Source organism: Chiloscyllium plagiosum, unplaced genomic scaffold (assembly GCF_037043375.1).
Source record: "Chiloscyllium plagiosum isolate Xiang-an unplaced genomic scaffold, Cpla_swu_hap1 HiC_scaffold_46, whole genome shotgun sequence".
NCBI lineage: Eukaryota > Metazoa > Chordata > Chondrichthyes > Orectolobiformes > Hemiscylliidae > Chiloscyllium > Chiloscyllium plagiosum.
The window spans coordinates 36,371,969-36,393,304 of NW_028270184.1; the positions used below are offsets into that span (position 1 = coordinate 36,371,969).

Here is a 21,336-nt window from a genome sequence, read left to right on the forward strand (position 1 = left end):
CTCCCCATGCACCATTATCCCTGATTTACCTGTCTATTAAAAATCAGGCGAAGCCAGCCTCGATATAATATAAAGATCTGGCCATCCCAAACTTCTAGGAAAGAGATTTCCACTTGAATGGATTCCCATTTTGTGAATTTCTCCTCATTCCTTTTCTGACTGAGGGTGGAGGGTGTCACTATTTCATTTTCTAGTCTCACTCCTCCACTGCTCACAACAAACATTAAATGTAACCAGGTTGGTGATATGGCCGATGTGAAAAGACTCAGACTGGGAAAGATTAAGTGATAGGACCAAGTCAGGCAAATTTCTTTAGTCAGACTCAAGTAACTAACATAACTAATGGAGGAACATTGTGGAGCTGTGCTTAGCACTGCTGCCTCACGTCACCAAGGAGCTGGGTTCAATTCCAACCTCGAACGAACCTCTATGTGGTTTTTGAATATTCTCCACGTGTCTGTGTAGGTTACCTCCTAGTGCCCCAGTTTCCTCTCACAGACCAAAGATGTGCATCTTAGAGTGGATTGGCCATGTTAGATTGCCCATAGTGCCCTGGCATGTGTCTGTTAGGTGGGTTAGTCATGAGAAATGTTGGGTTATATGGCGGGCAGGTCTGGGTGTGATGCTTCTTGGTGGGTTGGTGTGGATGCGATGGGCAGACTGTTCTGCATTCACACTGTAACGATTCTATGAAAATGACAACAAGTTTGGACTGTGCAAGCACCAAGTGGGCATCTACCTGATCCACTCTCCTCAAGGTATTTTATGTTTCAATAATATCTCCTCTCATTCAAAGAGTAAGCTGTTAAGGCCTTCATAATATAAGCCCTTAATCCCTGGAATAAGTAAAGCGAAGCATTTCTGAACTGCTTCCAATGCCATTATATCGTTACTCAGGTAAAGAGACATAAAATAATCTCTGATTTTTTTTATGTTTGTTTTCTTAGAGTAGTGAGTCTTTGTAAATCTCTTCCGTGTAGAGTATTGGAGGCAGTGATATTGAATTTTTTCAGGTACAGACGGAAGGTTCATAAATAATAACGAGCGAAGGACTATTAGGCAGGAATACAACGTAAAACAAAATTATAACATAGATAAAAATTTAAAATGCAACAGTGGTAGAATACCGTCCCAAAAGACCATAGGGCTGCTCTATCTTAGAGATATCTCGCGCGTGGTTTACTCTGAGGGTCACCACATCTTGGGTGATGGGGTGAGGTTGAGAGAGCGTCCCCTTCATGATAACCTCTGTCAGTGTGGGGAATTGAACCTGCGCTGTTGGCTTCCCGCTGCATCACAAACCAGCCATCCAAGTGGGAGACTGTTTAATTGTTACAGACAGAAACAGTCACAGGCAAAGGGCAAGAGAAACTTTCATGACAAGGAAAAAGGTACAATTCAGATAACGGTCAAGATAACGGCGGAGGACAAAAATATTCTCTGCCGGAATTAAAGTTTATATCGAGACAATTGTTTCGAAACTTTCTATGGGTGAATACAATAAAGTGAGACAAGTGAATTAGCCAGAGTTATTAATTGTAATTTGGTATCGTTAACCATAAATATGCGTATACTTCTGACTGATCTGTGGGAAATGTGATTATCATTTCATAGAAGTATAGAGCTGCTGGAATATAATGTTTGGAGAATGCATTCCCATTGGAAATGCCCTGGAACAAGCGCTTGAAGATAACCTGGGTAAAAGTGCCTGAGTGTTGTCTGGTCAGTGACAGGAACCCAGGAACTGAAAATTTCTCTAACATGGAGGTGAGAAAACCGTCAGATCAGCTGCGATCTTATTGAATGCTAGCGCACATTTGAAGGGCTGAATGGCCTCATAATGACTTTGAATTTTATGTGAGTTCAAAAACGTACATCTCTACTCCTCCCCTTATGCGTTACATACTAGGGCACTGACATTTTCCTGAAAAATTGAACTATTTGGATCATTATCTGGAACATTCCATGATCAGCGTTCTTCAGAATATTCTTTTGCCGTATGGGAGTATTGAAAATGCAATTGATGGGGGGCCGGGGGGAGAGAGAGAGAGAGGGAAGCTACTGCACGGAGTAGTGAGAGTGGTGCAGCATGAGACTTGTTCGGGGATGGATGCTACAACATATATACAGTGAGTGTGAGGGAGCAGAGAGAATACGTTGACCCTTATTATGACAGAGCAGGGAAGTTTATTGATGCTTGTCCTGTATTGCTGGACATTTCTTCAGACCTCAGGCACTGCACTCAGCTGGGTGGTGAGTTCAGATCATGCTTGGTGGGTCTGGTGGCGAGCCCCCTCTGGGAAGAGAATGGTCCCCCTCTGTACTAGCCCATGCACCAGGACCTCTGTGCTCCTGTCAACAAACCGTGGTGTAACTACCCCTTATCTGCCAACCTCGGAGTAAACAGCAGTGCAGCTCCAAACAAAGAATGTTCAACCGTGTGCCGATTGGCCTTTTAAGGATGGCCTTTTAAACTGACTTCCCTAACATGTCTCTCTGGCAGTGCTGCTCACACCCACAGTACCCCCTTTTCAAGGCACAGTGCAGATATGGAGCTGTAAATGTATGGGAACTGCACATCCTTTCACTTCCAGCATGGGCTGCAAGTTTCCACACGTTGGGCAGGGATCTAACACAGTATTACTGAGCAATGGGGTGGTGGACACAGCACAACATGCTGGGAGTATAGTTGTTCCAGGTTTACAGATCAATTCACTGCTATTCACTGTACAGCTCCCCATATTGAACAGATACCTTAGCCACGTTTATAGAACAAGCCTACTTGTGTGCGCTGCATATTACCCCATGATGGACAGACCATTCGCACAGGTTTCTGAATCAATGAACTGGTGTGGTCTGTACTGCTTCCGATGTTGGACAGATAGATTAGTGAGAGCTGCACAGTATTCCATCCTGGACAGACTGCTGAGTTGTAATAAGCCTGGTCTGCACGGTGCTCCATGCTGAGCAGATATCATCAGATCTTATACGTGTCTGGGCTGGGTGTGTGAAGTAGATTATGAATCCGATATAATTCCTGATAGAGCTACGAATCCTCTAGCTCGAAGCATTCGGCTTCCAACCCCTTGTATTCTGGAACTTATTGTCCATTAAGTAGTTATCCAATGAAAGCATGAATATCTGTCCTTCTTGTCATGGACGCGAACAGACACTTCTCACAATATATGAAGAAGGTAGTGTCGGCCCAAACATTTTCTTACTTTAAAGGTTTAAGATGCAATTCGTTTGGTCAAAATGTTCGACATTAAACAAAACACAATTTATTCAAACACTGTAGACAAAATTCATCAAAAACAAGAGGAACTTGGAAAATCTTAATTTATTGGAAACCTCAACAGATTAATAGCTTATTTAATTACTGAACAGTAACTGCTCCAATGCTGTAACATCCTAGAAACACACACGTGTAAAAAAAACAATTCAGGAAAAACTTGCAATTCTCCAATCCAGGAGGAACGATCATCAAAAGACAATTCTGCGAGAAATCTCATGGAGAGAGAGCAGCAGCCGGGAGAGATATACTGCCTTCCATTCCTGCTGAGACCACAGCAATAAATGGCAAAAGGTAATACTAAGAATCCTTGATCTGTGAGAGCTTGACCATCACTCCACAGGACCAGGCCGCGGCTGCAAGGACCACAGGGAATTGACTGTATCTACACCGTCTATGGCACTGTAGTAACGTCTCAAACATGCCTAACCCCACCTAAGTCCTGCAATTTTGGTAAGATAAGTGTCAACGTTAGATATAAATAATTAAAGCCAAAGGATGCAGCAGGCCTGGTGATCAGACACAGACGGCCTCTGGACCCCAACACTTCCTACCGTGCCACAACACAGTAGACGTACCGAGCTTGTGAAGAGAAAGCATCATCTCTCTCCCTCACATCTAACTTTACAATTCGAGATGCGCCATTCAACCAATAGTTAGTGATGCCATCAGCACACCAAACAAAATATTATTGTCATATGTCAGGGTTGTTGTAAAAGGGATTAACTGGAGCTGTTTGTTCGGTGACTGTGATTGATGTCAGTCTCCATTGATCTTACCTGTGTCACTGGAAGTTTTCCTTTTCTATTAATAAGGGCTTCCTTCAACTTGTTATCACATAGTATCAGGGGCAGTGTCATCCTCAAGATTATTGGGATCAGCAGCTACAGAGAAAGGGACAGGAAGACAATCTTAGAACAACAGACTGGAATGTTCCAGCAATGGACAGAAAATTATCCTGGGGTCTTCACTTGCTTTCTCAGGATTGGGCATGGTTAGAGTTGCGGATAGAAGCCGTACTGATGATTATTCAAGCTGGGTACTATTCCATCCTCGCTATTATTGGTGTTCCTGGTAGGCCCATCTCTGTCGATTCTATAAACGATGGTGGAAGTTATTGCTATTTCAGTTATTTATATTTAGCATATGCATAAACTATTATCTTCGGTCTCAGTCACAAACTCCTCTTCATTTCGATCAATTTCAGACTCCTCACACATAAACATCTAAGAAGAACAAAATTGTTCAGACACTTGAGTCTTCCTTTTACCCTCAATTGTTTATCTATATTTTCTCTGCCATCAACCCTGCCCACACCCACCTCTATAATATCCCCACTCTCCAGCTCTGCCTCAGTGCTGTTGTTGAAGTAGCCGTCATCTTCCCCCTTGTTAACTTCAGAACGGCTCCAGCTCTCTTCTGACCTCTCCTCCAATTGCAGATATTTTGAACACATACTTGTTCTTGTCTCTCCAGCTATTCCATAATAAGGACCCCATATCTGAGTAATAATGCCACTGGACGGGTAATTGAGAGGCACAGGTTATGACATTAAAGGCATTGTTTCAAATCCTCTCACAGCCAATGACAGAACTTAAATTCGAATGACAAAAATTGGAATGAAATCACATTTTACTAACTGCAACCATAAACCATCTGGATCTCTTTCATTATTTCACTTACAGCCTTTGGTAAAGAAACTAAGTGTGACTTCAGAACAACGACCACATAGTTGGTTCCGTATTGTCTTGACAAATGGCCTCACAGTCAAGGGAAGTTAGTGATGGTCAACAAATGCTGATCTTGCCGGTGATGCTGACATCCCATGAAATAAAAGCATTAAAGGTGAAATAAACCAAGGAACTGTAGATGCTGAAGATTTGAAATAAAATTCTTCAGCACCTGAAGATTCCGGAGAATCTCAGCAAGTATGGCAGCTTCTGTCACAAGAAAAACAAATAAAGTTTCAAGTCTAGTGACCCTATATCAACACCGAAACCAACTGAAAAATAATATTTATATCAGGGATGGCTGGATGAGTGGGGGGGGGGAGATTAGCCGACTGGATTGAGAAATGTCAAGCAAGATATAGAGACAAAGAGAGAAAAATGAAAAGCAAACAAAGGGATTGCTGATAATGAAGTAGAGGGAAAATAAAAAGGGAGCGTCATATATCCTAAACCCTTTCCCCATATTCCTGAATATCACGTCAATCTAGATATGCCATGTTTAAAGTGAGTTATATTCCCTCTATTACTCTTCTCTGAGTGTGGTGATCAACTCCATTAGCCATACTTGTGCTGCCATTATAGTCGCTGAGGTACAGCGTCAATGTCACATTGTCAACACCTTCTTAAGAGAAAGGGACTGTTACTGTTGGACTGTAAGAGATGTAACGGCAATTTTCTGACAGAAAGAAAAGTATTTTCAACAAGCAGTGTGTGCACTGTGTTTGTGGGAATTAGACTTGCGCCAGTCATTACACAGTAAAGGGAGATTCTGTGGACGCTTTTCTCAGGTTTGTGTTATCAGCTGCTGCATGCATTCAGAGAGGCCAAGGGTCTGGTGACCCCACTCTGGACACTGCATTTACAGAGTGTCTGGGTCCCTAGGAAACAAATGGAGCTGAGACTACACAGAAGGGAAACTCTGTACAGGTGGAGGGGCTGGGTATTGTACTGTCCTCCCTGGGATTTCCAGGAATATCTTTCAAAACTGAAACAGTTCCAAATGTAAAATCCGAAACTTTCAAAAATGAGGATAGTCACTAAGCTGTATCACCTGTAGCCTCACGCCAGGGACAGAACTGTACTGACACTCACTATGAAGTGAACAGGATTAATTCTGGAATATTCCAGACAGGAGCTGTTAACATATTCGTCATCTCCGAAGTGCAGTCCTCCGAAATATTCACTCATCTGCCAGCTGAGAGGAATACATTGAGTCCATCTCCCTGAGGAAGGTACACAGGCAAACTTTCAGATATACTAGGGAACAGGGGGACTGATGAAAATGACGACCTGCACAAAACTAGAATGAAGAATATGTTTTTGAAAATCTAATCGAATTGAAGTTTGGTAAGGTGCTGCATCTGATGAGTACCATCCTGGAGTATTGAGGAGGTGGCAACAGTACTAGCAAAAGAATTAATGATTATTCTTCAAAGCTGGTTACATACTAGAAAGGATCCTGCAGACTGGAAAGCAGCAATTGTCATCCTAAATATTTAAAACAGGCTGGAGAGGGCAAACAGAAAACTAAATAGCTTGCTGTCAGCAGTAAGAAAAAAAACATGGGGATCTTTTATAAGAATGTGGCAACTAGACACCTGGAAAATAATGATATGATTTGATAGTTTTGGCCCAGATTCAGTGAAGGGAAATGATCTTTGCTAAACCTGCTGGGGTTTGTGGAGTCTGTCCGTTATGTCAATGAAAATTGAGAACCAGCAGAAGTGGAGTAATTTTCAGAAGGCGTTTGACATTGCACATTGCAGGTTGTTGGAGAATGTTAGAGTCCATGGGTAAGTAATGGTGGAATATACGCCATATGTATTAAAATTTGGATCATCGACAAAATGAATAGAGTACTGTTTTTGTCTCTGGACGGAAGGCTTGTGGGGTACCAGAAGGATCAGTTCTTGTGCAATAGCTGTGTACAAGGTATAAAAATGATTCAGATGTGAACAACAAATACCATCATTCACATTTAAGTTTATTAAATGGTGAGAGTTTGGGAAGGGCTGTTGTTGCAAAGGACCTGGATGTCTTTGGTTATAAGTCACGAACAAAATTCGTATGGGGCAGGAAGTAATTACTACTGTAAAGGATATGTGGTCCGTCATGGAAAATTATTAAAGTACTAGAGTAAATATATCTTACTCAATGGAAGTGTTTTGTTGAGCCAGTATTTGGCATAATGTGTACAGGCTGAGTCTGCTTTATAAATAATGATCTCCACGTCACCGAGACAGTGCAATGGAGTTTCACCAGACTGAACCCTGACATGATGGTACCATCAGGAGATATTGCAGTAACTATGTGTTTAACCTGTAGCACTGTGACAGAACAAGAAGTTGAAACTTGATGGTTATGAACAGACACTCATTATTCTCAAGCAGCCATTGATAAGGTGAAAAATTCCATACTTTCCATGTGATGCTCGATTCTTGATAGTTTGCATGCCTATGCAGAGGACTCGTTTCGATTGAGAGTGAGGTGCAGGCTCTGAATGAACTCTGAACACTTTCATGCACAGTTACTGTGTGACCCTGCATTCAATGTTACATTGTACACAATCCTGTCAGAAGCCACAATACCTTCATTCTGAAACAGTTTCTCATTCGCCACCAGCTTCTGACTTCCAGAGAAGACATGGACCTGCACTCTCAGCGAGGAAAAATACCTTTGAAACTGGTTAAAAAAATTGGCTTCTTTCCTACTCCCAGGAAACAATGTTAACGTAACACATGTGTACTATGAGTAATGAAACCTCGAGGAACAAGGTGGAGCAGTCTATCTGTGCAGACCCTGTTCCATTTGTCTGTGATGTTGGAGCATTTCTGACACCTTCCTGTTCCTTGGTGAGTGACGAGAGAATCTGAATGATTTATTCCTTTTTCGTTTTAATGACTTTTGGTGTGAAATGTTTACTTTCTGATCCTGTGTAAGTGATGAGTGGGAGACTGCTTGTCTTCCTGTGTAACAGGCAGGAGGAATGAATGGGCTGTCCCTCTTTTTGCACAATAGCTTTGGTGGGCTGAATGACTATCCCATATTCTTGTGAAGCCAGATTGCGGTACTGAGTGAACTCCTCCGTTTACTGTGGAAATGTGCAGGGTCTGGCAGAGCTGATCCATGAATGTTACCAACGGTTTAGCACCACAGGCTTGATTGCTGTCCAGCTTTTGTTGAGCATGGAACACAGACTACTTTAGGAACTGAGGGATGACGGAAGTATTCTGAACATTGTGTAACCTAGAGAAAATATCCCCACTTCTGTCCGGTGTCAAGTCAATGAGCTGAATGGCCTGCTTCCACATTTAATGGATTTCCCGCTAACAAACTGCAGTTGCCTTGGCTGAGGGAGCTATCCTGAGGATCGCCTGCAGTGATGTCCCACGGGAGAGATTATTGATGCCCAACGATAACAAACATCCTCCCTTGTGCTGTGAATAACTCCAAACACTGGAGAGTTTGCAATGGATTCTCATGAAGTGCGACTTTGCTCAGGATCCTTGATGTCATCCTCAGTTAAATACTGCCTTGATATCAGGGCCAGTCGCTCTTCACTAAGTCCTTGTATTCACCTCTATCGCTCATATCAATATGTCATGGTGTATGAGCAGACAGCGATTTCTTCAAACAAAGAGTAGTGAATGTCAGGAATTCTCTATTCCAGAGAGTAAGGGGAGCGAGATCACGGAAAGATCTCTGAAAGGTTTTCCCTGTTGCTGTGTACCAGGTTATAGCAGTAAGTGGCCTCCAACTGCTCCTGTCTAGCAGGTTTGACGGGCTGACTGGGAGAATGGCGCATCGCACTCAGGAGCAGGGTAAGGCCGTTCGACAGTATGAAACTGCTCCACCAGGCATTAAGTTTGTGGATGATCAGGTTGTGGTCTCAGCCACACTTTGCTGTCTGTATTCCATTATCCACGACTCAATCTCTGTCAAATATTTAATGAATTCAGTTTGAATAAATGTGAACAAAGAGGCATCACATACCTCTGGAGAAGAGAATTCCCACTCACATGCCCCTTTTAGAATTTCTCCTCATCTCTCTTACAGTGTCATACAGCAGGGAACCATGTCTACATAACTCAGGCATCCCAATCTGATCTCAACCTATTTGCCAACATTACGCCCATATCCTTCTAAATCCTTCCTATTAATATGCACATCCAGATGTCTTTTAAATGTTGTAACTTTAGCAACTTGTATCATTTTCTCTGACAACTTATTCCATATCCACACCACAGTCTGCATGAAAATGTTATCCCTTTACTCCGTTCTCTTCTCTCCTTGAAACCTTTGTACTGTAGTTGTGGACTCCCCGATCCTGGGGAAAAGACCTGGCTATTCAGATTATTCATGTTCCTCATGATTCATAATCCTCTCTAATGTCACCCCTCGACCTCCGATGCTCCAGAGTAAACAATCCCCAGTTTGTCTTGTCACTCCCTGTAGCTCAATCCCTCCATGTCCGGCAATATCCTTGTAAATCTTTTCTGCACCCTCTCAACATCCTTCCTATAGTAATGAGAACCAAATTAGACGGAATATTCTAAATGTGACTTCACCAAAATCCTGCCCAGTTGTAATATGATCTCCCAACTTGCATACTCAGTGCACTGAACAATAAAGGGAAGCATACCAAACCCCTTCTTCACCACCATGTCTGCCTGCGACTTCACTTTTCAGGAACTATGATCCTGCACTCTTTTGTTCAACAACACTTCACAGGACCCTTGGGGTATGTTAACTTACCAAAATGCAACACTTCACATTTATCTAAATTTATCTCCATCTGTCACTCATTGGCTCATTGGCCCATCTGATTAAGGTCCCATTGTACTCTAAGGTAAATCCTGCTGGCAGCTTCAACTCCAATTTCGATGTCATCTGTAAACATAATAAACAGGCAAATATTCACATCAAAATCATTTATATAAATGACAAAAGCAATGGACTCAGTACCTTGTGTTACACCACTGGGCACAGGGTTCCAGTCTGAAAAGCAGTCCTCTACCACCCTCTACCTCTTACCTTCACTCTAATTTTGCAGTGGATTGGCTAGCTTATCTTGGATCCATTTATGATCAAAACATAGTAATTTGTCTGTCATGCGGAATCTTGACGAATGCCTTGCTGAAGGCTGTATGGAATGTGGCTACCAAACTGCCTTTATTTAACTTGTTTGCCACCTCTTCAAAAAAGGCAATTGAATTTTTTTAGAAATGATTTCCCATGCACAAAAACATGTTGACTATCCCTAATCAGTAGTTGCATTTGCAATTGTATGTAAATCATATCCCTCACAATCCTCTCCAACAATGTGCCCACTAATGACATCAGGCTCACGATCTATAGATTAGGTCACTCTTCCCTTTCCTCGTCCCACGCTTCCGCTGCTCACTGCAAATGCTCATGTAACCGGGATAGTGATTTCACCAACAATATAGACTCAGACTGGGTCAGGGTTAGGAGCAAGAATGGTAGGATTCTTTAATCTGTTAAAATTAACAAGTTTATGATCCAAACAGCTTTACTCAAACTACGATGGAAAGATGAATGACAAATAAATTGCATATTGAAAATCTGAGTACGATGTTTCCCTTTCTAAAAATACTGACACATGCACACGTTTTCTCCCAGCCTTTTCTCCCGTACAAGACGAAACGTTCATCAGGTATTCGCTAACTGAAAATCTTGTATGGTCAATAAACAATTCTCATTCGCAGGCCTAAACACTTATGCGTACATAAAACAATGTCTTCATCCCACGAATGAGTAAATAGAAACATCTTTTAAATGTTTCTAAAGCAATTTGTTTTTCACTTTAGTGGAATTACAACCCACAGAATTACAACGTCTCGGCGGAGCATTAATTTTGAAGAACTTTGCCCAAATATTAATTGAACTCATGAAGAAAGGAAATATAAGTGATTATTCCAAATATCATTCAGTTTATGGAGCTATTCTGCTCCAACAAGCTACTTGTAAGGGGATCACTTCCTGCAACAGGTGGATTAAGCTGAATTCCCTTTACTTCAGGTGGTGGAGAGAATCCTGAGCAGGAATCCTCCATGAGTTGTAAAGATGACTGAGGAGTTTTCAGCTCACACACTTTGCTGGGAAGACGAACACGGAGAGAGAAGGAGCAACAGGCTGTTCCTTTTAAGAAAGATTACATTTTCTCCCTTTCTGAATTGAATCACACAATAACATGGACCAAATGAGGTGTCTTTAGCCAGTGTTTGAACTGTACGACTCCATTGCTTTCCCTCATCCATGTCGGTGCATCATTGCTGCTGTCATATGCAGAGCCAATACTTCCGCAACAAATAATCCCATTAGATTTGAAGATGTGTTTATATGTCCCGTATACTTCTAAAATACAACTTTTAATGTTTCCACAATATCTGTATTTAAATGAATACATCTTCATCATAAATTACTTCCCCAGCCTTTTCTCCCGTACAAGAGGAAACGTTCATCAGGTATTCGCTAGCTGAAAATCTTATATGGTCAATAAACAGTTCTCATTCGCAGGCCTAAACACTTATGCGTACATAAAACAATGTCTTCATCCCAAGAATGAGTAAAGAGAAACATCGTTTAAATGTTTCTAAAGCAATTTATTTTTCATTTTAGTGGAATTACAACCCACACACAATACATTAGATGTTGCCTCAGCAATGGCCTGTACAGACGCATAAAACAGCCTTAAGATCAGACCCGATACCCCTTGCAAGAAAAAGAATATTTCCATTTATTTTCCAAATCACGTGCTGTATCGACAGACTAACTTGATGTGATTTATGTACCACCGAGTTTTGCATTCTGCCTCCAGTTATATAATTTACTGCTGTTTTATGCTTCCTCCAAAACACAAACTTCCCATCACCCACATTGCGTTTTTTTTAGCCAAGGTTTACTCAATGCCCTCTCCTGTCTGTATCACATTGCAGACGCACTTCCCTCCCGTGTTTGTATCCTATTGCAGACTCTGTATCTCCACTTGGCATCTTATTGAATGACTATCCTGGTATATGAACAAATTCAACTCCACTCCATTCAGCCTCTTCATCCAATCAATAATCCACATTGTAAGCTGTTGATGACCTTACTCTGATCCCTAAGGAATTCCACAAGTTGCAGCTTTCCAACTTTAAATTAAGTGATTATCTCTTTTCGGTATTTCCTGGTAGCTGCACAGGACTGCCCTGTTCCTGTGTACCTGCCCAGAAGGTTGCATGGCCTCCTGCTGTACTGTGTAGCTGGTTGTCGATTTGTTTCTGATCTCAGTGATCCTCCTTCAGGCCATTTATTGTCAGATGATCAGGTGGAGATCGTATCGGCAATGATCCTGATCCCTGAGAGTTTTAAAGATGAACACAGAATATAGACTAAGATTTGGGGAGGGTAGGGGGTGGTCAAACATGCTGCCTTTCAGATGCAGCAAAAAAAAATTCTGTAATATCAGTCGTGTGCTCAATTTTCACCAGACAGACACTGAGGAAGAGGGGAGATTTCCTATTAGCCTGATTAACTTGCGTCCCCTTAACAACACAATCAATAATCTTAAATTTCATTTTTGGTTGTTGGTGCTGTGTTGAAAAATTGTCGCAGTCACTACACATTAAATAAACTATTGTCTTTGAGAGATGACCTTATAGATGTTTATAAAATCACCAGGGGCATGGGTTTGGTAATTACGAACGGTCTTTTTCCTGGGGTGGGGGAGTCCAGAACTAGGGGGCATAGGTTTAAGGTGACTGGGGAAAGATATACAATGGACATAAATGCATTATGTTCACACAGAGCATTCTTGTGTATGGAAAGAGCTGCCAGAGGAAGTGGTGGAGTCTGGTATAATTACAATGTTTAAAAGTCATCCCGATGTGTATATGGAAATGAACGATTCAGAGTGATATGGCCGAAATGCTGGTCAATGTGACTAAATTAGTTTAGGACATCTGGTTGGCACGGATGAGTTAGACCAAAGGGTCTGTTTCCCTTATGTATATATTTATTACGCTATGTCTGAATCCTTCATTCTATTCCGGTATAACTCCTTCGGGGGCAGAATGGGCTCCTCCTGTCTCATTGCAGTGTTACTGACTGGCTTAATGGGGTCTCCTCTCCCTCTGTAACAGCCTCAGTCAGAAAACAACATGAGGTAGGAGCTCCAGACAGCTGCTCAGCTGATAAAGATAATGGTTGGTTTGTTTGCGGCTGAAAACCTCATTCCTGGCTATTGTCAATAAACACTGACTTTCCTGTCCAACAAGGTCGTTCAAGGTCAGACTTTAATATCTTCAATAACCCAGTCATCACTATTCCCTGGGGATGAGAATACCACAGACTGCACAACCTTAAGGAGATGGGAACATTCTTATCTCATTCTTAAATGGGGGAACATCTAGATTTGAAAGTGTATGAACTTCACAGCAAGTCACCCTCATTTTTTTAGAAATCAGGGCACCAACAATAGGAAAGAAATAGACCATTCAGCCCCTCAAACCTATGCCAAATTCTCATTGACTCTGTTCAGTAAAGTATTTATCAAACTCAGCCTCCACTACTCTCTTGGATAGACGTTTCTGATACTGTAAATCATAGAGCGTGTGAAATTGGTACAGAACTGGACTGTTTAGTCCATCAAGCCTGATCTGCAGTTCGATCAGGCAGACAAGTTTCTCAACAAAATTCCCTTGCCATTTCACTGTAACCCTTGCTCCCCTTATCAATCAACACGTTATCTATTTCTGTCTTAAAGACAGAACTGTGTCTATGTCTCTGCATATCTTTATGTATGTGTTTTGGGTTATTGGCAGGAGGCAGAGGGTGGTGGACGAGGGTTGTCTTTTGAACTGGGTGCCGGTGACAAGCGGCATTCCACAGGGATTGGTGCTGGATCCACTTTTGTTTGTCACTTATACCAATGATTTAGATGAAAGTTATAGAAGGCATGGTGAGCAAGTTTACGGGTGACACCAAGATTAGTTGTATTGTGGAAGGCGAGGAAGGTTACATAAGATAACAAAGAGGTCATGATTAATTGGATCAATGAACCACAGCGTTGTACAGCACAGAAACAGACCCTTTGATCCAACTCATTCACAACAACCAGATGTCGTAAATTAACTTAGTTTCATTTTCCAGCATTTGTTCCATATCTCTCTAAACTCTGTCAATTCATGTGCCCATCCAGATGCCTTTTAAATGGTGTAATTTGTACGAAACTCCATCACTTCCTTGGCAGCTCATTGCATACAAGCACCACCCTCTGTGTGGAAACGGTCCCCTTCCGTCCCTTTTTAAGTCTTTTCCATCTCACCTTCAATCTATGTCCTCTAGTTTTAAAATTCCCTACACTGGGGTAAGGACACTGACTATTCACCATATCCATGGTCTTCTTGATCTTATAAACCTCTAGAATGTGCAAATGCGACTCCAATCAACACGAATGGCTGTGTTTTCAGTCATCCCAGGCCCACATTCTGACATTCAATACTGACACCTCTTCCTTCTCCATCACGTCACAATTCTAAAATCATTTTAACAACTTGTTGAGCCACATTATAAAATATCCCTGTGGAATTTGAGTGTCGGTGTTTGTACTCAGAGGTAGGGACACAACCACCACATGGCAATCGTCCCTAAACCTGAAATATTATTCATCTCTGTGTTGTTCATTAGCCTGTTTTGAAATATTGTGACATACCTCCGAGAAAGGCAGGACTTGACTCCAGACCTTCTTGTCCAGAGTGAGAGACAGTACCACGTAAGTTCAAGTATTGAAATCTAACCCAGACGTCTTGCTCAGAGGCATGGGCATTACCCATTGCACAAGACTTCAACCAAACCTAGATTTTTCGTCATACTTTAAATGTCAGCTTTCAGCTCTGTGTGAATTCATTACAATTTGGTTCACTTTGCCGAATGACACAGTTAAAAGAATTACATTATTAAACAGATGAAAGCTGCGCACCTCAACTATAGGATGTTGAATTTATGTGTTTTGCCTTCGAGATAAACTGTGAAGATCTTTAATTGTTTGGCTATGATTTCTACCTTAAGTGGCTATTATCTGACATTTGCAATGTGAGGGAAAAATATCCTGCAGACACACTCTGCACTGTAAGGGATCTCAAATGCATATTTATTACTGAACGCCAGAGACTAAGAAAGATCATAATTTCTGGGTCCAAAGCACCGATCACTATTTCCCGCCTCAAACATATGACTGCCCTATTCTTAAAACCATGAAAGAATCCAAGGCAGCTGATTACTTTCTAACCTTTCTTCCCAAGTACTGTCACTCACTGGGCTGAGGAGTGGCAGATGGAGTTTAACTTCGATTAATGAAAGGGATCGCAATTTGGTAAAACAAACAAGGAGAAGACATCTACAATTAAATGTTGGCCCATTGGTAGTGTTGTAGAACAGAGAGATCATGGGGTTCTGGTGTATTTTTTTGAAGTTTGCATCATGTGTCGGCAGGGTGGGTATGAAGGCGTTTGGCTTGCTGGCCTTCATTGCTCAGACCTTACAGTACAGGGGGTGGAATGTGCAGGACATTATTGACGTCTCCTCTGGAGTAATGTGTGCATTTCTGGTCACCCAGTTACAATGAGGATATTTTTAAACTGGAGATGTTTCAGAAAAGATTTACCAGGATGTTCCTGGAAATGGAGAATTTAAGTTATAAGGATAGGCTCGATGAACTGGATACATTTCCACTGCAGCATTGGAGTTTGAGATCTTATAAACCTGACAGAGGTTTATAAGTCAATAAGGGGTATAGATAATGTTGAATGGCAAGTGTCCTTTCCTTACGGTGAATGGATTTCAAGATTGGAGAATTATTTTAAGATTCCATTAGAAAGGTTTACAGAAGACATAGTGTCATAGAGCTGTCCAGCATTAAAACAAACCCTTTTATCCAACTCGTCCCTACTGACCAGATGTCCTACATTAATGTAGTTCCATTTGCTAACATTTGGTCCATATCTCCCTAAACACGTCCTATTCATCTGCCCATCTAGATGTCTTTTAAATGTTGTAATTGTACCAGCCTCCATAACTTCCTCTGGCAGCTCGGTAAATGGGCAGCACCCTCTATTTGAAAACTTTGCCCCTTAGATACCTTTTAAATCTCTTCCCTCACACCTTCAACCAAGCTCTATAGTTTTGGAATGTGCTACCCTGGTTAAAAGATCTTGGCTATTCACACTATCCATTCCACATATGACTTTGCAATCCACTAAGATCACCTCTCAACTGCTGAAGTTCCGGGAAAATAACCCCAGCGTATTCAGCATCTCCTGAAATCTCAAAACCTCTAACTCTGGCAATATCTTTGTAAATCTTTTCTGAACTCTTTCAGGTTTCACACATCCTTCCTGCATGAGTGAGACCTTAATTGCACGAAGTATTCAAAAGTGGTCTAACCAATGTCCTGTACAGCCACAACGCGACCTCCGAAAGTCTATATTCAGTGCACTGACTAATAACGTCAAGCACAACAAACGCCTACTTCACTAGCCTACATACCTGCGATCCAACTTTCAAAGTAATATGAACCTGCACTCCAAGGTCTTCCGGTTTAGCAACATTCCCCACCTGTATAACATTGAATGCATAAGTCAAGCCTTAATTTTCTTTTCCAAAATGCAGCACCTCACACTTATCTAAATTAAACTCCACCTGCCACTCCTCAGGTCATTGGCTCATCTGATCAAGATCCTGTTGTAATCCAAGGTAACCTTCTTCTCTGTCCACTGCACCTCCAAGTTTGATGTTTTCTATAAACGTAATAACCATACCTCCTATGTTCAAATCCAAATCATTTATATAAATGACAAATAGCAATGGTTCCAGGACCGATCTTTATGGCACACCACTGATCACAGGCCTCCAGTCTGAAAATCAACCCTCCACCACCGCCCTCTGTCTTCTAACTTCGAGCCAGTTTTGTATCCAAATGGCTACTTCTCCCTGCATTCCATAAGATCTAACTTGCTAACCAGTCTTCCCTGAGTAACCTTGTTGAACGCCTTACTGAAGTCCACATAAATCACATCCTCATCAATCCTGTTCGTTGTTTCTTCAAGCAAAAATAATCAAGTTTGTGAAACATGATATCCCACGCAAAAAAGCATGTTGACAATCCTTAATCAGTCCTTGCCTTGCCAAATACATGCACATCCTGTCCCTCAGTTTTCTCTCCAACAACTTGCCCACCAACGATGTCGGGCTCACTGGTCTATAGTTCCCTGGCTGTTCCTTCCCAGTTTGTTTAATAATGGCACCACGTTAGTCAACCTAGTGTCTTCCAGCGCCTCACCTGTGGTTTTTGGTGTTAAGAGCATGTCATCAACAATCACTTCTCGAGCATCCCTCAGGGTTCTCGTGTAAACCTGATCAGGACCCATTTGCATTTTTATTACACATCATTTCATTCGTTAATAGAAGTGATGGATGTGGGTAAAGATACAACATTTAAAAGACATTTGATTAAGTACTAGAATTAAGGAATGTTTAGGAAAATCTGGGCCAAGCGCATTGAGGTGGGTCGAGTTTAGTTTGAGATTATCATCAGCATGGACTGTATGGGCCAATAGGTCTGTTTCCAAACTCTCTACGTAACTCGTTGACTCCATGTTTGTTTGTATGTCCAAGTATGTACCTGCGTATTTCTGTCCATGCTTGTCTATTTCTGTGTGTCTATATGTGTCCCTGTGTGCCCCTCTACATGTATCTATCTATGCATGTAATGTGTCTGTTTCTGTGAGTGTGTGCGTGTGCCTGTCTGTGTGCTTGTGTGGGTATGCATGTGTGTATGTGTATGTCTGCCTGTCTGTTTGTGTGTGTTGATGATGCTGTCAGTTTGGATGGTGCTGTGAGCTGATGCCCTCCCTCTGTCCCTCACTAACTGAATCCCTGATTATTTCCACAGTCCATTCCCACCTGAACAGTGGTGTGGGGACATCAGCAGAGACTGACAGCAACAGAAAGTTCAGCCGGTCTGGTAGCATCTGTGAACAGAAATGAAAGTTAACGTTTCAGGTTGAGTGACCCTTCCTCAGAAGTCGTGTCAAGAGGATATCACATCACTTTAAACGCCATAGAGACTTCTAGACCCGCCCCACACTGATACACACAGATTGATACACACTAATACAATAGACATAGAGACACTCACTAATACACAGAAAGTAATACAGACATGGAGTGTCTGTCAGTATTTCCCTTGCTCCATGGTTTTCTTCCCAATATTTCACTCACTCTGGTGCGTGTCAGTATTTCAGTCTATCCTCAGGGAGTTTGTTAGTATTGCACTTGTTCGCAATAGTAAGTGATTTGGTATTTCTGTGTGGCGTGTGATTGTAGGACAATGCGTACAGATACAAAACCTGGAAGAATTATAATGCTTGTGATGGACAGTGTGGAACTCCAACAGGACAGAAACACATTGCTGGATATTTCCTCAGACTGGAGATACTGCACTGAGCTGGTTGATGAGCTCAGACTATGCTCAGTGTGTCTGGTGGTGTGGTCCCCTCTGAGAAGCGAATGGCCCCCGTCTGTACTAAGGCATTCAACAGGACCTCCATTCCCCTGTGGTCTGCCATGCTCGGGGTAAACTGCGCAGGGCAGCTCTCAACTGAGAAAGCTCAACTATGTACCAAATGGCCTTTTAAAGATGGCACCAGTGCCAGGGATCACAGAATATCCAGGGACATCCGGGCGATGGTGAGTACCTCCAGCCATGTTGGGTGGGAGAATCGGGCTGGCATTGAATGAGACGGAAACCATGGGGTGGGGTGGGTATTTAATGAGCTGAGTTCAATAAGATAACACCAGGAAACTAGCTGAGCCTCATGTAGACGATCTCTCTGTCACAAGTATTGAAAATGACACTGAGACAAATTATTGTTAGATTCAAGCCAATGAATCGTACTCTGTGCTGACCGTACTCCCAGTTACAAAGCTGCAGAAGAAATGCTAATCGAAAACTCTCCATCATCTGACCTCACACCAATATTCCATTCACCATCATTCCTGAAAACACTGGCTTATGTTGCACGAAACTGTTGAAATGTCAACAGTTCAGCATTCTGGAACCTGTGATCACATCCTTCCATGACATTGTCTCTCAATCTTGCCCTTTCTGTCTTTACCCCAATCCCCTCCCAGTTAGGGATATTTAAACTGATTCCCTGGCGATCTCTCTCTGGCAGTGATGTTCACATCCACAGCACGCCTTATTATGGCACAGTGTAGGTATGGAGTTGTAAGTGGAATGGAGCTGCACATTTTATCACTTCCAGCATGGGCTGCAAGTTTCCCACACTGGGCAGGAATCTAACACAGTGTTCTGGGAAATGTACTGGGTGATGGACACAGTTTCACACCCTGGTCACATATTTCATCTGGGTTTACAGATCAGTGCACTGCTGGGGCTGCACAGTATTCCACTTTGGACCGATTGCAGGGTGGTGTTGAGCAGTACATTAGTCTGGTCTGCACAGTGCTCTATGCTCAACAGATGTCCCCTCTGGGTGTATGGTGTCTGGGCTGGTTCTCTGAGGTGGATTGAGAATGTGATATAAATAATCATGTCAGTTGATATGGTAATGCCTTTATTTTTGTTCCCATTCACGTGATTGGACACTCCAAATTCTGACTCCTCTGGCTAGTCACGTTGTTCAGTCTATCTCCATAGTTCGGCAACTTGTTATCCCATGAGTAATTGTGTCCAGTTTTAATGTGAATAACTGTTCTGTCTATTTCCCTGGCCTTGGGCCTTGCTCATCTTGAAGCATCTGGATTCATCGCGTTAAACCTCAGTAAGGTCGCTCCTCAGACTCAACAGTCCAGGGAATATAGCCCTTGCCATTCATACTGTCCGTGTAGTTCAACATCACCCGCCCCGCCCCCCAACACCGTAAACATACTTGTAAATCATGTCTGCACCAATTCAAATATGACAACATCTTTCCGAAAGCAGTGAGAATACAAAAAAAGGCAGCATTACAGAAGTGGCTGAAACTAGTGTGTAGACGAAAGTGAGTGTTGCGGATGCTGGAGATTAGAGTCGAGATGTTGTGCTGGAAAAGCACAGCAAGTCAGACAGCATCTGAGGAGCAGGAGAATCGATGTTTCAAGCCAAAGTCCGACTCCTGATGAAGGGATTTTGCCCGAAATGTCGAATTTTCTTGCTCCTCGGATGCCACCTGACTGGCTGTGCTTTTCCAGCACCACACTCTCAACTCTGATCTCCAGCGTCTGCAATCCTCACTTTCTCACTTGAGTTAATGTATCCAGAAATTTCCCCACCAGGCATCTTATGCAGCTCGTCTGTTATTTTATCCCTGTCTCCTTTATAAACAGAGTGGAACATATACAGCCTTGCAGTGTTCTGGCAATACTCCCACATACAAGGAAAACGTTTATTTCAAAATAAAAGATTTATAGTCCATCCGTCAGTAACCCTCATTCATTCCATTCAGACTGAATAAATATTCCTCTTTATTGTGATATGAAATGTTATGTAACACATGGGTTAACTGAGTATGTTGGTTTAATGACTGCGATTAATGTCAGTCTCCATGTTTTGCAATTATCTCAGTGGAAGATTTCCATCTTCCAATGGCAAGTGCGCTCCATTCAATGTGTTATGCCATAGTATGAGTGGGAACATCACCGACAGCACTAACAGGGATCAGCAGAACCAGAGGGAGGGGAAGGAGAGTTCATAATCTGAGAACATTAGACTGGAATGTTCCAAAAATGAATCAGAATCTGAGAGCATTAGACTGGAATGTTCTGACATTCGATCGGAATCTGAGGACAATAGACTGGAATGTTACAACAATGAACATTATTTCTGCACTTTTTCTACATATTATGATGGGTTGCCATTATATTCAGCGATCTATTATTCTCTTCACATTATTCAATATTTTTATTATCCTCTCCTGTCTATCGTTGGTGTCACTGATAAGTCTCACCGTCCAGGTATTTTTTCTATAAACCAGTTACTGTATTACTGTTCTTGCATATCGTGTTCATTTCTTGCCACTATTATTGTTCATATTTAGACTCTGAATATAGATATTCATTCTGCAGACCACTACTAACTGCACCAAGGAACATGTAGGTGGTGTTTGACACAGATGAACCACAAGTTTGGTGATCCCTTTGGCTATGAGCTGATTCCTGACACCATGCCCTGACCATTATTAACGTTAACTACTCACTGCTCCAGAATGTACTTCACTGGCTTAACCCATCTGCTGTTTAATCTTAAGC

General features: G+C 42.1%; 1 pseudogene; it reads right to left on the reverse strand.

Annotated features, from left to right (window-relative positions):
• Window positions 1–4,431: 4,431 nt before the first annotated feature.
• The window catches only part of LOC148136321 (uncharacterized), a 42,488-nt pseudogene continuing 25,583 nt past the window's right edge, over window positions 4,432–21,336 (reverse strand).